Source organism: Tursiops truncatus, chromosome 3 (assembly GCF_011762595.2).
Source record: "Tursiops truncatus isolate mTurTru1 chromosome 3, mTurTru1.mat.Y, whole genome shotgun sequence".
Lineage (NCBI taxonomy): Eukaryota > Metazoa > Chordata > Mammalia > Artiodactyla > Delphinidae > Tursiops > Tursiops truncatus.
Genome location: NC_047036.1, coordinates 31,062,910 through 31,076,962, shown reverse-complemented (window position 1 = coordinate 31,076,962; position 14,053 = coordinate 31,062,910).

Here is a 14,053-nt window from a genome sequence, read left to right as displayed (position 1 = left end):
TTTTTTCTTTGTTTTGTTTGTGTGTTTGTCTTTAGTCTGTGGGGCAAATAAAGTGTTTTATTTGAAGGCAATTAGCATTGGTTGAACCGTAAACATATTCTCTACCTTCATCCTGACAACTCACTCCCAACCATTTCTTTATCAAAGAAGGGAAAGCAGAGAAGGAGGAGGGGATACGAAGTAGAAGATGTAGAGAAGGAGGAGGAAGGAGAGATGGAAGGAAAGAAAGGAAGAAGGGGGGGAGGGAAAGAAGGAAGAAAGGAAGGGAGGAGGGAAGAGTATCCATTGCCATAGTATCTCAAAGAAAACGATGTATGGAATACAAAGACTTCAACTTTATGCCCAGTAAGGCCCCCAACTCTCAGTACATTCTACTGAGAGGTACAGATTCACAAAGTTTATGCCACCCTTAAGGCATAAAACAACTAGCTCCCTTAAATACAGCAAGACTTACAGACCATGATAATGAACAAAAAGAGTCCCATAGAGTCCCTTTGAAGTGTCAATATTCCTTAGCATTTTAAAATGACTCAGACTTACATTTCTAGGCTCTTCTTAATATGATGAGATTTGCTTATACCAAACAAAATGGAGTTGATGATTGGAATTGAATCTGCCTCATGGTAACTGTTGCCTAAGCACAACCTTGTAGGGAGGTAGCATGGTGCCAGGGAGAGCAGAGTCATGGCCACCTGGAAGTGGCCCCACTCTGCCTGACAACTGCGTCCACCTTGAACAATTTAACCCCCTCAGAGCCCATTTCCTCCTCTGAAAAACTTACTACACAATCTCTCAGGGTCCTCCCTGCACTGAGAGGTCAAAAAGCTTGAAAACTAATTCACTTTTAATGTTCCCTTCATCAGTAAAATTGAAAAACAATACCTATTCTAATAGCATGGCATGTGAAATACCATAGACATGTAAATCCACTGCATAAATTTTAGAGAACTTTCAGTACATTCTACTTAGAGGTTGACAGTCACAAAGCCTATGAATCACAGCTTCCAAGAGTCCATGGTTTATGGTTCCAGGATTCATGGTTCTATGACTCCAAGATCTTGCTCTAAGAGAATAAATTACTTGAGACACTAAAAGAGAACGTCCTTGAATTAGACACATATTGAGTATCCAGGATAGTGATGAGCCCTGGAGACAGTCCTGGAAGGATCTATTGCCACTCTGTAATTCAGCCCTTGATATACGAGGATTTGGCACAGGTGGCTGTAGGGAGGTGGTGGTTGGATAAGATACGAGCAATTGAGTTTCAGGACATTTCTGCCATTAGCATTATTCCCACTCTCTGACTTCTGAGAACTACCACCCACTTACATACGGCTATTTGGGGGAACACAAGGCAGAAAGATGCCAGAATGGGACATTTTCTTATCTTGAACCCCCATCTAGCGCCCCCAACTGACTTGGAGGTGGAATGACAGTGACAGCAAAGGTCACACAGCTAGAAGTAGACTGAGTATAAGGACAGGACACATCCAGAAATGCAGTAGGAGCCTGGTGATGCAGATGTCACTCACTGCATGTAAAGGACAGTAATGAGAAATCACTGGGTTCATCCTTCTACGTGATAGATGTTAGTCTTGCTCCAAGCATTACAAAAAGGTTGCATTAATGGTCTGCTGTTGATTTTCTGGGTCAGGTTGACTCCTGTCCTCCAGCTCAAGAGAGGAGGGACCAGCAGGAATCCTGAGAACACAAGAGGAAGACTGTGCTCCAAGCTGAAAATGATGAATAGAATACCGGCTTGTTAGAGTTATGATGGTTCAAGAACAGCACAGCGTATGCTCCAGTGGATTGGAAGGCTGTTTCTGGCTGAATTACACAAGACTGCAGCACTTTTGCAGTAGAAAAGGTAAATATTGAAGTCAGCCAAAAGATAAGAATATCTGACCCGTAGGCAAATAAAAATGTATAAAGATCGTCTTTTATTTTTTTCATTTTAAGATTGTTCAGATTAGCACACTGAATCTTTTCTTTTGGCTGACAGAGTCGGAAGGCAACTGACACCCAAAGGGGAAGAAATACCCAAAGAGAAGGGCAAGTTTTTGAGAAGTTAAATCATCTCTTCCATTTCTTCCCTATTTAATAGGAAAGCCACAAGGAACAAAGCCACAAATATACAGTTGGCTTTCACTTTGCATGTTCACAGTCCCTTGAGAGTTAACAAACTAGCTAAGGTGCAAAAAGTCTTGTCAGTACATGGTCAGGATTTAGACTAAAAGGCCTGGAAGGGCCTGGTGAAAGTTCTGTGGATGGAGATGTTCTGGTGAGCTCCCAGATCTGGGAAGCCGGGTTCACCAACAGTCAAACACTCAGCATTTCCTACTGGCAAATTCCTAGGTAGTCACCGTGCTGGAAATCCTGAGTAGTCCCATGGCATCATCCCTATTTTCCAGGCCAAGAGATGAGGATGAAAGTTGAATAAGTCATCCACCCACCACCTGCAGCATCAGGGAGTATCGGGACCAGGTCTCAGCCTCTTCTGCCAGGACCACACCCACAAGTCTGCTCCCGTCAGGGCTCCCAGAGCTTCACTTGGTGCCCACTCGCTTCCACTGACTGCCCCTGTCTGCCCTGCCAGGAGACACTCACCGGGAGCAGAGAACAGCTACGATCGGAATGCTTGCAAATCCCTAAGCGTTTCTGAAATCCCCAAGGTACTACTATAACCACCCCTCCCCACAAACCCTGAGGAATTGGACAGGCAGGCAGGGAGGCTCTTTGGTGGGAAATGGAGGAGTAACTTGGCTATTCTCTCTTCTCCTTGCCTCCCAAGAAGTGGAGTCATAGCATAACGCTCCCCTCCTTGTCAACGGTCCACCACCAGTGTCCAGGAACCAGAAAATTCACTTATGTAGTTTGTGTCTCCTCACCCTGGATGCCAACCAATTAGCAGTACGAGATATACTGGGGGAAGCAAAACCGAGGTTTCCTTGTTTTCTTAAGATGTGAGGCAAATGTATACTCACTTTACACTTTCACAAGAATTCTTCAGAAAGAAACGAGGAGGATTGGGGGCTGGGATATGCCGTCTCTTCGGGAGCCTGGATGACGGTCAACAAGGCAAATTAAAGGCACCTGTACTGGGCTCTGGCCCACACTCTCCACTGCTCCCTCCTTTAGCCACATGTTTTCACTTTTTACAATAATTCTTCATGGAAGAAGGATGAACGTTGCCCTCAATGAAGTTTCAGAAAAGGAATCTGATCCTTGCTCTGCCACTCAGATGCAGCATCTTTGTAAACAGCATGGCAAGGGTCTTTGTAAGATTTATAGGAAATGGCAATTGGCAGAGCAAACATTAGCTCCTAATCTGGCCCCATAAAGCTGTCCTGTTGTCTTTGTAGAGGTCTCAGGGAATGTTATTGAAAACAAAGGAGAGATCAATACCATGCAGTCCACTGCCAGCTGTGGGCCTCCAAAGTGAATCCACCTGGGTTCACCTACCTCTCAGAAGAAGAGAGTTTTAGTTTGTGTTGGCTTCGACCACACTGCAATATGTTCATAGCTTCCTCCCCACATCCTTAGAAGAAAACTGTCCCTGAAATTAGTCTGCAAAGACTCTTATCTACAAGGTGGTGGCGAGGCAAAGATTTTTAATTAAGAGGAAAATGATAGGAAAGAAATGGTCATTCTCTGCGTATCATGTAGTGAATTTGATACTAATACTTGTTAGATGTGAGACAGCCCTCCAAGGTGAGTATCTGAAAGGCAGCTCTACCGGTAAATGTCTCCAATTACAAAGAACTGAGTCATTAATAGGGAGTGGCCAGATTAATTATGAGTGTGGAAAGGAAAGAAACGAGAAGCAACATTCCCTGAGAATCGGGTTTTGTGTAACAGAATATAAAGTCTTTATTTCAGACTTTATTACAGAGAAGGGAATGATTAATGACCGAACACCTTCCTCCCACCTTGAAAAAGAAATGTTCCAAGTGATTATTTCACAGACCTTGCCCTTAGAACCTCCTCCTTTCCTGCCCCATATGAAACAGCGTACAGGTTAACATGCCAACTAAGTTCCCCAGGGCAACCTTCCTGGACACTCTCTTCTGTAGGAGATGTGAATGAGACGCTGTGCAGGGGCTTTTGCCGAATGAAAGAGAGTTTGTGCTTCTGAAGTCACAACCAGCCCTCCCTCACCCCCAGCAATTCCTTTAATTTAGACTTGACAGTCTGTCTCTTCACCCTTCACTCTGCCAATGCTTATTCTCTCATCGCGAGAGGGAAATGTCAAGGTCTCAGCAGAAGGGGGAAAAGTTTCTGCTATGCATCTAAATGTACTCATCACACAAAAGAGTCCCAGAGCTGACGTGCCCCAGTTGGCTTTGGGGGACAAGCTTTGGCCCTCACCACCCTGAGGACAAAAGCAGGCACACAGAAACGCCACAGCAGCTCCTGGCATGGCCCCCGTCAGGCCAAGCATTCATGCCGGGAGTGTGGAATTTCCCTGTCACATAAAACCACAGCGGGGTCAAGAGGCAGATACACCAATCAAGGAGCAGAGTGGGATCTTTCAATGCTTCAATGCTGGGGGAGGTGAAGCAGTCCTTCTGGCAGGTTTAAATGTCCAGGCAAAATAACTTTACTCCTTTAGTGAATCACCCAGCAGATTGACAATGAAATTAATAATAAAAATGTACAGGGCTTCCCTGGTGGTGCAGTGGTTGAGAGTCTGCCTGCAGATGCAGGGCACACGGGTTCGTGTCCCAGTCTGGGAAGATCCCACATGCTGCGGAGCCGCTGGGCCCGTGAGCCATGGCCACTGAGCCTGCATGTCCGGAGTCTGTGCTCTGCAACGGGAGAGGCCACAACAGTGAGAGGCCCGCGTACCACACACACACAAAAAATGTACTGAATGCCTACTCTGTGCCTGGCACTAAGATAAGAACTTGCCAGGGCTATAAAGAAGTGGAGCAGAGTCTCACTCTAATGAGGGTGTAAATCCAGGCAATTGCGATCAACCGTACATGGCAGCATATGGATATCCCATGAGTGACAGTGGCCTTTCCAATAGCAATTACCCTTCCTCCCCTGCTAAGAGAACCTTGACTCTGTTCACCTATCAGGTGGTTATGTGTTTTCCTAAAGGGTGAGCTTCCTCACAGCCTTAGTGGGAGAAGCTTGATTGGCCAAAGCCAATGGTTCTGAATTCTGCCCACTCAATAGAATCACCTGGGGAGGGGTTTAACCATCCCAGTGATTAAGCCCAATCCCAAGATTCTGATTTAATTGGTTGGACATGAGTCCCAGCACCCCATAGGCTTAAAAGTCCTCCATGTGATTCTAATGTATGCCAAGGGTGAGAACCATTGGTCTAAGTCAAGCCAATTATTTTATTCCGTAGTTAATGATTGGCACAGAGTTGGTCATGTGACTTAGTTCAGGTCAAAGATGTGAGACGGTATCTGCTGGGAAGCTTCTGGGAAGTTTTTCTTTAGGTTTAAAAAGACAAAAGGAAAGAAGGTGCTTTCTCCTTCTTTTCTGAGCTTTGGACATTATTTTGAAAGAAGGTGTGGTTTGAATAGGTGCAAGGAACTTGCAACAGTGAAGGGAAGAGTCAACAACGACCAACACCCAGAGGAAGGTAGAAGAGAAAGACAGAAGAAGCATGGTCCATGACGACACTGCTGGATTCGTGAAATAACCAAAACTGCTAGACTGGTGGATCTAAACCTTGGTTGCACATGGTAAACACCTGGAGTGTTCTTAAAACTAGTGATGCCTGAGAAAACTCTGACATAAATTGCAGCAAGATCCTTTGTGACCTCCCTCCTAGAGTAATGCAAATAAAAACAAAAATAAACAAATGGGACCTAATGAAACTTAAAAGCTTTTGCACAGCAAAGGAAACCGTAAACAAGATGAAAACACAACCCTCAGAATGGGAGAAAATATTTGCAAACAAAGCAACTGACAAGGGATTAATCTCCAAAATATACAAACAGCTCATGCAGCTCAATATCACAAAAACAAACAACCCAATCACAAAATGGGCGGAATACCAAAATAGACATTTCTCCAAAGAAGACATATAGATGGCCAACAAAAACATGAAAAGATGCTCAACATCACTAATTATTAGAGAAATGCAAATCAAAACTACAATGAGGTATCACCTCACACTGGTCAGAATGGCCATCATCAAAAAAATCTACAAACAGCAAATGCTGGAGAGGGTGTGGAGAAAAGGGAACCCTCCTGCACTGTTGGTGGGAATGTAAATTGATACAGCCACTATGGAGAACAGTATGGAGGTTCCTTAAGAAACTAAAAATAGAACTACCATATGACCCAGCAAATCCCCCTCCTAGGCACATACCCAGGGAAAACCATAATTCCAGAAGATACACACACCCCAATGTTCACTGCAGCACTATTTACAATAGCCAGGACATGGAAGCAACCTAAATGTCCATCAACAGAGGAATGGATAATGAAGATGTGGTACATATATACAATGGAATATTACTTAGCCATAAAAAGGAACTAAATCGCACCATTTGCAGAGACGTGGATGGACCTAGAGAATGTCATACAGAGTGAAGTAAGTCAGAAAGAGAAAAATAAATATCATATAATATTGCTTATATGTGGAGTCTAGAAAAAAGATACAGACAACTTATTTGCAAAGCAGAAATAGAGACACAGACATAAAGAACAAACGTATGGGGGGTGAGATGAATTGGGAAACTGGGATTGACATATGTACACTACTATGTATAAAATAGATAACTAATGAAAACCTACTGTATAGCACAGGGAATTCTATTCAATGCTCTGTGGTGACCTAAATGGGAAGGAAATCCAAAAAAGAGGGGATATATGTATACGTATAACTGATTCACTTTGCTGTACAGCAGAAACTAACACAACATTGTAAAACAACTATACTCCAGTAAAAATTAATTTTAAAAACATATTTAAAAAAAAACTACTGTTGCCTGGGCCTCAGGCCTAGAGGATCTGATTTAATTGGTAAGTGGTGAGGTATGATTATCAGAATTTAAAAAAGTATTCCCAGTTTTTTATATTGTACAGCCAAGTCTGAGAACCACTGCTCTAGATTTCCTGTTGAGTGTGACAACACACTTCCTGTTATTTACGTCAGTGTTTCTCAAAGTGTGTTTCCCCAACCAGCAGCATCCGTATCACCTGGGAACTTGTTTGAAATGCACACTTTAGGTCTCACCCCTGCCCTAGTGAATCAGAAAATGCAGGAGTATAACCCAGCAATATGTGGCTTAACACGCCTCCAGGGGTCTCTGATGCATGCTAAAGCTTAAAAACCACTGGTTTAGGATAACCTGACCCCTGGTTTTCGGTTACTCACAGCCCAAAGCATCCTGATCCCGTATTTGTAACTGATGCAGAAACTCAGAGGAAGATAGGACTACCTTAGCTAATTGGATTTGGATGAATGAGGTGGAAGGAAACAGCACGTGCAAAGCTCTCACAGAATCTCTACAGCACATTTAGGAAGTGCAGGGAGTAGAGGGAAGCAGCGGGAACCAATCAAGCTGAGGCAGAAGGAGTTCCTAAAGAGTCGAGGAAATTAAGTCCAAAAAGACAGATCAGAGCCATAGTCCTCAGTGTGAGGCTCCTAAGTGAGAGGTGAAAGAGATCATATTTTATCCTGTGGGTAATGGGAAGCCGCTGAAGAATCTGAAAGAGAAGAGTTTTAAGGGAACAAAAGCAAAACTGAAAGTGTAGGATGATTAAACTGAATATGGTAAATTGGACAGAATGAAGGGAAAAGAAACCAGGCACAGGGATACCAGTTTAGAGACCACCCTAGCTGTGCGTAAGTTCTGGTTTTCCTTCTCAGCACCTGAACTATCCATTCTGAAGCCAAGGAGTAAGATGCATCATCAAGGAGACCTTTGACCTAATCCTCAGCATCTCTGCCTGTTTGGATGTGGGACTCAGTAAAGCTTCCATTCAACCTCTCCTCTCTTGGGCACCTGAAAAGGAAAACATAAGTTTCCTCCACAAAGGGAGACTTCGGTTGAAATTGTAAGTTACCAGCAATGTATAGCCGCACCTGTTCCCTTGTGCCGATGAGGATGAGATCTGCCATCCCCTAGGAAATAGGAGAGGAATTGGGGTCATGGGACTGTGTAAAGGGGAGATCTTAGCTGCTGTGAGTGCTATTCTCCAAGCTGGGCTAGAAATGAAACGTGGGACAGTGGTAGAATTATCTGTCTTCTCTCAGGTTCTGATTTTTGGGCTGGTACCTACACAGTCTGAAGCTCTAGGCACCACAGAATGTAACTTACAACCTTTTCACTGGACTGATATCAGTGATATGACCCCACTCACACTGCCATCACTGGAACCAGCCGGATGATTGTCGCCCTCGAGAGTGGCGTAAGGTCATCCAAGTTTTCAGGAATTCAGTTTACAAAAAAAGTTTCAATACTGTATGTGAATTAAAGTAACATGTTTGATATACACTCTTCCATTTCAGATAAAGATTTGCCTTTCCAGTTACATTGCCCTGATAACATGAGAACTGTCATACAGAAAAGTTGAAAGAACTGTACAGTGAACAGGTAACATTTTTGCTATGTTTGTTTTACCATGTATCTCTACAACCACCCAACTCTATCCAACCGTCTACTCATTTAATTTCTTTGATGTATTTCAAAGTAAGTTGCAGACATCAAAGCATTTAACTCCTAAAAACTTCAGTATGCATATCTCAAACCAGAGTTCAGTATTTGTTTATTGTTCCTTTTTTAGGTTAAATTCACATTAAATAAAATGTACAATTCTTAACTGTACCGTTCCATGAGTTTCTAATTATCTTCTGCTTATGCTTATATTTTAATGAAATTAATATTCATTAAATTGCATGTCGTAAGCATCTTATTGTAGTGTCTCTATCAACTGTATAACAAGAAGTAAGCACAGTGAAATGTATTATTAACTTCTTACAGTTTTCACATTCATAAAATATGAGTGCTTTCACATCTGACTTTTGAGATTATGAGTATTGTCAGGCATTCCAACTTATTAGTGATTAAAATGTGAATAAAAAATGTTCTCTCATGTTTCTCATCTTCTGGATGTGTTTAACTGGTGGGTTCCCTGAAATGACAAGGTGATATGTTTAAAAAAGAAAACCTGCTCCTATTTGCAAATAGTCTCTGTGTGAATCGGAGCTTTCTCAGTATTGTATAACCTAAGCGGAACACCGCAATAAATAGGATGCTGATGTACTAGTTGCAGTTAAAACCCCTGACTTCCATGTTTGCGTTCATAAAGAAAGCCTCACTGCATGTGCCAAGTGACTTGTAATAACCATGATAAACGTAAACTTTTAAAATAGAAATTTTAATAAACTCTTGTCTACTGGTACTTTAGATAAAACAAGACTTCATGTGGGAAAAAATGTTCCACTGTTAAAAAAAAAATTGAAACCACTGTATTTCATCCATTACCCTCATCCTATTGATGAAAAAACTGAGGCATGGGGACCAGTACTCTTGCTTCTTTTGGTCCTAGTCCCTTCTCACTACATAATATAAAATTTGAATTAATCCATAACTATTTACTGTGCATGATTTTGTGGTTCCTGTGAGGTTCAGAAAAGTAAAGGAAGACCAGGTACCTTCCTAACTCCAGACAACTAGCCCAGAGGAGAGCGTATGATTCCAATGAAGAGGAAGAACTGACATGGATAGAACAATGCAGGGATGGTGTAAAGTCCAAACTGCATGGACTACAGCAGTACTACTTGAATCCACAGAGGGGGACAGAAATTGCTGGGAAAATTAAGTTGTGTAAGGAAAGGGGAGGTGAGGGGAAGGCGCCTGACAGGACAGTCTGGGAGGCAGAAGACAAAGACTTGTGGAATCACTTGTACAATGCTTTCCTACAATGCCTTTGGGAGTTATTTAAGCTAATTGTTTATTTCACTTACGGTGGGAAAATTCTAAGTCCTCCACTTTTCCATTGACCTGGTATCCAGACCTTTGGATTCACCTTCAAATTTGACTAATGCCAACTCTAAAGTCAAACATACAGGGGGCCCATTATGCTAATCTAAAATAGACTGGATTGGTTTCTTTTCTCCTTTTTCTTCCCCTTTCTTTCTTTCTTTCTTTCTTTCTTTCTTTCTTTCCTTCTTTCCTTCTTTCTTTCAACTTGGGAATGAAAGTCATGAGGATAGGGACAAGATAACAGCAAAATAGATTTTTCTAAAACAGGATTAAAAATCTTGCTGCAGAAAGGTAAGAAATAAAGCCATATCAAGATTCTGTCAGATTCAGGCAGAGGAGGACGGCAACTGGATCCAATTAGCTTTGCACAAAAGTCCCCCAGCAGAACGTTTGCCTTCTAAAGTGATAAGCGTTACCAGTGTTAAAAAGATTATTTAATTTTCTAAGATCTTGCTCCTTGGCATTGTTCACATTTAGTTCCCTAATACTGGAAGCTCCAGGCCTCCTGGTTCACTGCTTTGAAAATCTAAAACATATGACAGGGAAATTCTAGTGAATTCAACAAGAAATCCTCCTCATTTAAAATTACCAGTCAGGGACTTCCCTGGTGGCGCAGTGGTTGAGAGTCCTCCTGCCAATGCAGGGGACACGGGTTCGAGCCCTGGTCCAGGAGGATCCCACATGCCGCAGAGCAACTAAGCCCGTGCACCACAACTACTGAGCCTGCACTCTAGAGCCCACGCTCCACAACTACTGAAGCCCGGTGCCCTAGAGCCCATGAGCCTCAACTATTGAGCCTGCGTGCTGCAACTACTGAAGCCCGCACGCCTAGAACCTATCCTCCACAATAAGAGAAGCCACCGCACTGAGAAGCCCGCGCACCGTAACAGAGTAGCCCCCGCTCACCACAACTAGAGAAAGCCCGCGCACAGTAACAAAGACCCAACGCAGCGGAAAGTAACATTTAAAAAAAGTAATTAAAAAAAAAATTACCAGTCAATTCAACTGCCCAATGCGTGTGGAGTGCCACATGTTCAAAGCCTGTAAAATTTACATGTTGTTTACCCAAGCAGCTTGCTTAGATAGCAAGCTAGACAAAAAAATGTCGGCACTCCCTCCTGTAACTGTACACTGCCCTTGCTCCCAACCTGGAACCGGCCATTGATATTCAATAGTGCCCCAGGGTCCTGGGAAAGTTCTTAAATAAACCTGCTTGCTGTAAGCACACAGACCTACACTTTTCAGACCAGTGCTTGTAGCTGTGTAGCCTCAAGAATGCTAATTAGATCACTCACAAAAGGCACGTACTCTCAGATGACCTGGCCATTCCCAAAAGTAATCCTGCTCTCCTGAACGTTTGCTTTTTAGGTGGAACCATCAGGCCGTGACTGCATTATTATCAGTGTGAATAACACATAAGTGAATAACACTTAAATCCCAGTTCTTGGGTCTAGGTTCCAAATCGAGCCACACCGTCTGATTTTTGTATTGCTATATCTTCTAAATGTCTCTGACAACATCCATACAAACTCAACGCCCTGCAGAGGCAAATTTCTAAGTAAACATTATCTATCATGGGATGATATATTCATCAAGAGCTAGGAGAGTGGGTAATGTAGGGGGAATTTACTACTGCTTCCTCCTCGATCAAGGAAGACTTAATAAGGAATTTAGGTATACACAAAAGAAAATGTGCAGCAGATGCAAACTATTATATATAGGATGGATAAACAACAAGGTCCTACTGTATAGCACAGGGAACTATATTCAATATCCTGTGATCAACCACAATGGAAAAGAATGTAAAGAAAGAATGTATCTATGTGTACAACTGAGTCACGTTGCTGTACAGCAGATTGGCACAGCACTGTAAATCAACTGTACTTCGATTTAAAAAACATTAAAAAAAAAAGAAAATGTGTTTCATTTGAGACAAGATGATTCTTGAATTCTACATAAAAAAGTAAACATCAGGGTCCAATGTCATGCCTTGGTTGCTCCGGTCATACAGAGACATCTCAGAGCACAGGACTCCAAGACTGTAGGAGGGTAGCAAGATTGTAGCTTAACCAGTTTTCTTCAGCACTGAGTCTATTCTTTGCCAGTTCAGAACAGCCACCTTATATCACCGTAACACCCGCCTTTGCGGTCAGTGAATCCTGTTGCACGTGCCGCTGAAAGGAGGTGATAAACTAAAGACATCGGAATTCAGTATAGGTCCTTATGAGTTCTAGGCATGACCTGGATCCCTAACATCTGCCTGGAGCTGATACATTGAATTAACCAGCTTCCTGGAAGCAGCAGGTGACCAACTCCATTAAGCTAGTCGACATTTTATTGTCATCTTTGACTGACGAGTTATTCATGGAATTCCTCTGCTCTTTGAGATTCCGCTCACTTAAACCCCTCTTATGTATGCAGCCCACATGAGGATAACATGGCTTGATTCTCCCTGATGCAGCAGGATAATGCCTACTGACGTTGATTATATTGGTGGTCCGACTTTAAGTGAGAGTTGAGCTTAGGATATTGATCTCAGTTTGCAAAGTGTTTCTTTAATCACTTGATGAGCTATTCTTTGAGATATTTAAGCTGGCTTTCTGCTCCTGGGTGGAGTATTAGAACCAAATCGCAGGTCCATTTCTAAGATGATTAGGGCAGAAGCAGTTATGGTCAGTGGTCTAAGGACTACAGACCCAATCCTCGGGAACAGATCAAGATGCTCTGCAGCTATTGGGGAAGGAAAGTGAAAGAGACGACGAGAAAGACCACCAATACCGCCGGGCAAATATCCGTCCACCCGTATCAGAAGAGACGTATCTTTCAAAACACTGAGGCAGCATCCTGCCAACAGGGTGTTCAATAGTAAACAGCTGCTCTATCAATAAAGAATGAGGGCAGCTTCAGGGAAAGGGAGATCCACAGACAGGAGATATCCAGGAAGCGCCTGAGCTGACTGCAGGCGCCCACTGTCCGCATCCAGGAATCTGATATGGGACCAGTCCCTGCAGATCAGCTACGGAGCAGCCGCACAAAACCACATGGCTTTTGAGCTCGTGGACGTCTCTGTAAGCCCCACACAACTGAGGAAGGGCAGTCACAAGTCCGCTCCACCGAAAGACCTCCAAGCCCCTAAACGTGCTTCCCTTGGGCTTTCAGAACCAGGAGCTTGTGTTCAGGGAACAGTTCCCTCAGCACAGAAAAAGGTCCTCAATCCTCAGAGTGGGTGGGGATGGGGACGGGGACAGGGATGGGGCTGGGGGTGGGGATGGCATGTGTGCATGCACACCTGTGTGTGTGTGTGTGTGTGTGTGTGTGTGTGTGTGTGTCTTTGAACCTATTGGAGGACTTAAGACAGTGTAACATTAGGAAGAGCTCCAGCTCTAGAGTGAGAAAAACCTGAATCTGAATCCTGACTTTGCCAATTACTAGCTGTGTGACCCTGAACAAGTTGCTTCCCCTTCTGAAACATCAAGCTCCTCATCTGTAAAATGAGAGTCATGATAATGCCGGCCTCACGGCTGTTGTGACAACCTGAGCGGTGGATGCAACGATGCCTGCAAGGCCATGGTAGAGTGCCTGGCACATCACGAGCACTCAAGTCACCGCGACTACTGCCTTCTTTATCCAAAGGTTCCTCAGAATCTAAGACACACATGTGCACGTGTGCATATAAACACACACACACGTGGTCTCTTTCCTCTGTTTTTAACCTCCAGTTGTCTGAAAAGTACCTATAGGCAGCATGGGATATTCTTTACTACTCTAAACCATGAAAACTTAACAATATTTAAGGAGGGTTCAATACATAAAAACTACTGAGCTAGACACTATGTCAGGTGCTTTAAAGACGGACTCAAAGTTTATGCTAAAGAATTGGAAAATAGAGTTGGATAGAGAGCTTGAGTCACCAAGACACCTCTTTTCCTTTATTTAAGCGGTTCCTGAAATCCTATCTTCTCTATAGAATCTTTCTTAAATAAGTGGGGAGGGTGATGTTGGAAACCTTCTGCAAGCCATTCCCTTAATGCAGATATTCAGACGGAGGCAGGCTGATGAGTGAGGGGACCAGTGTAAACAGAACTTGAAGC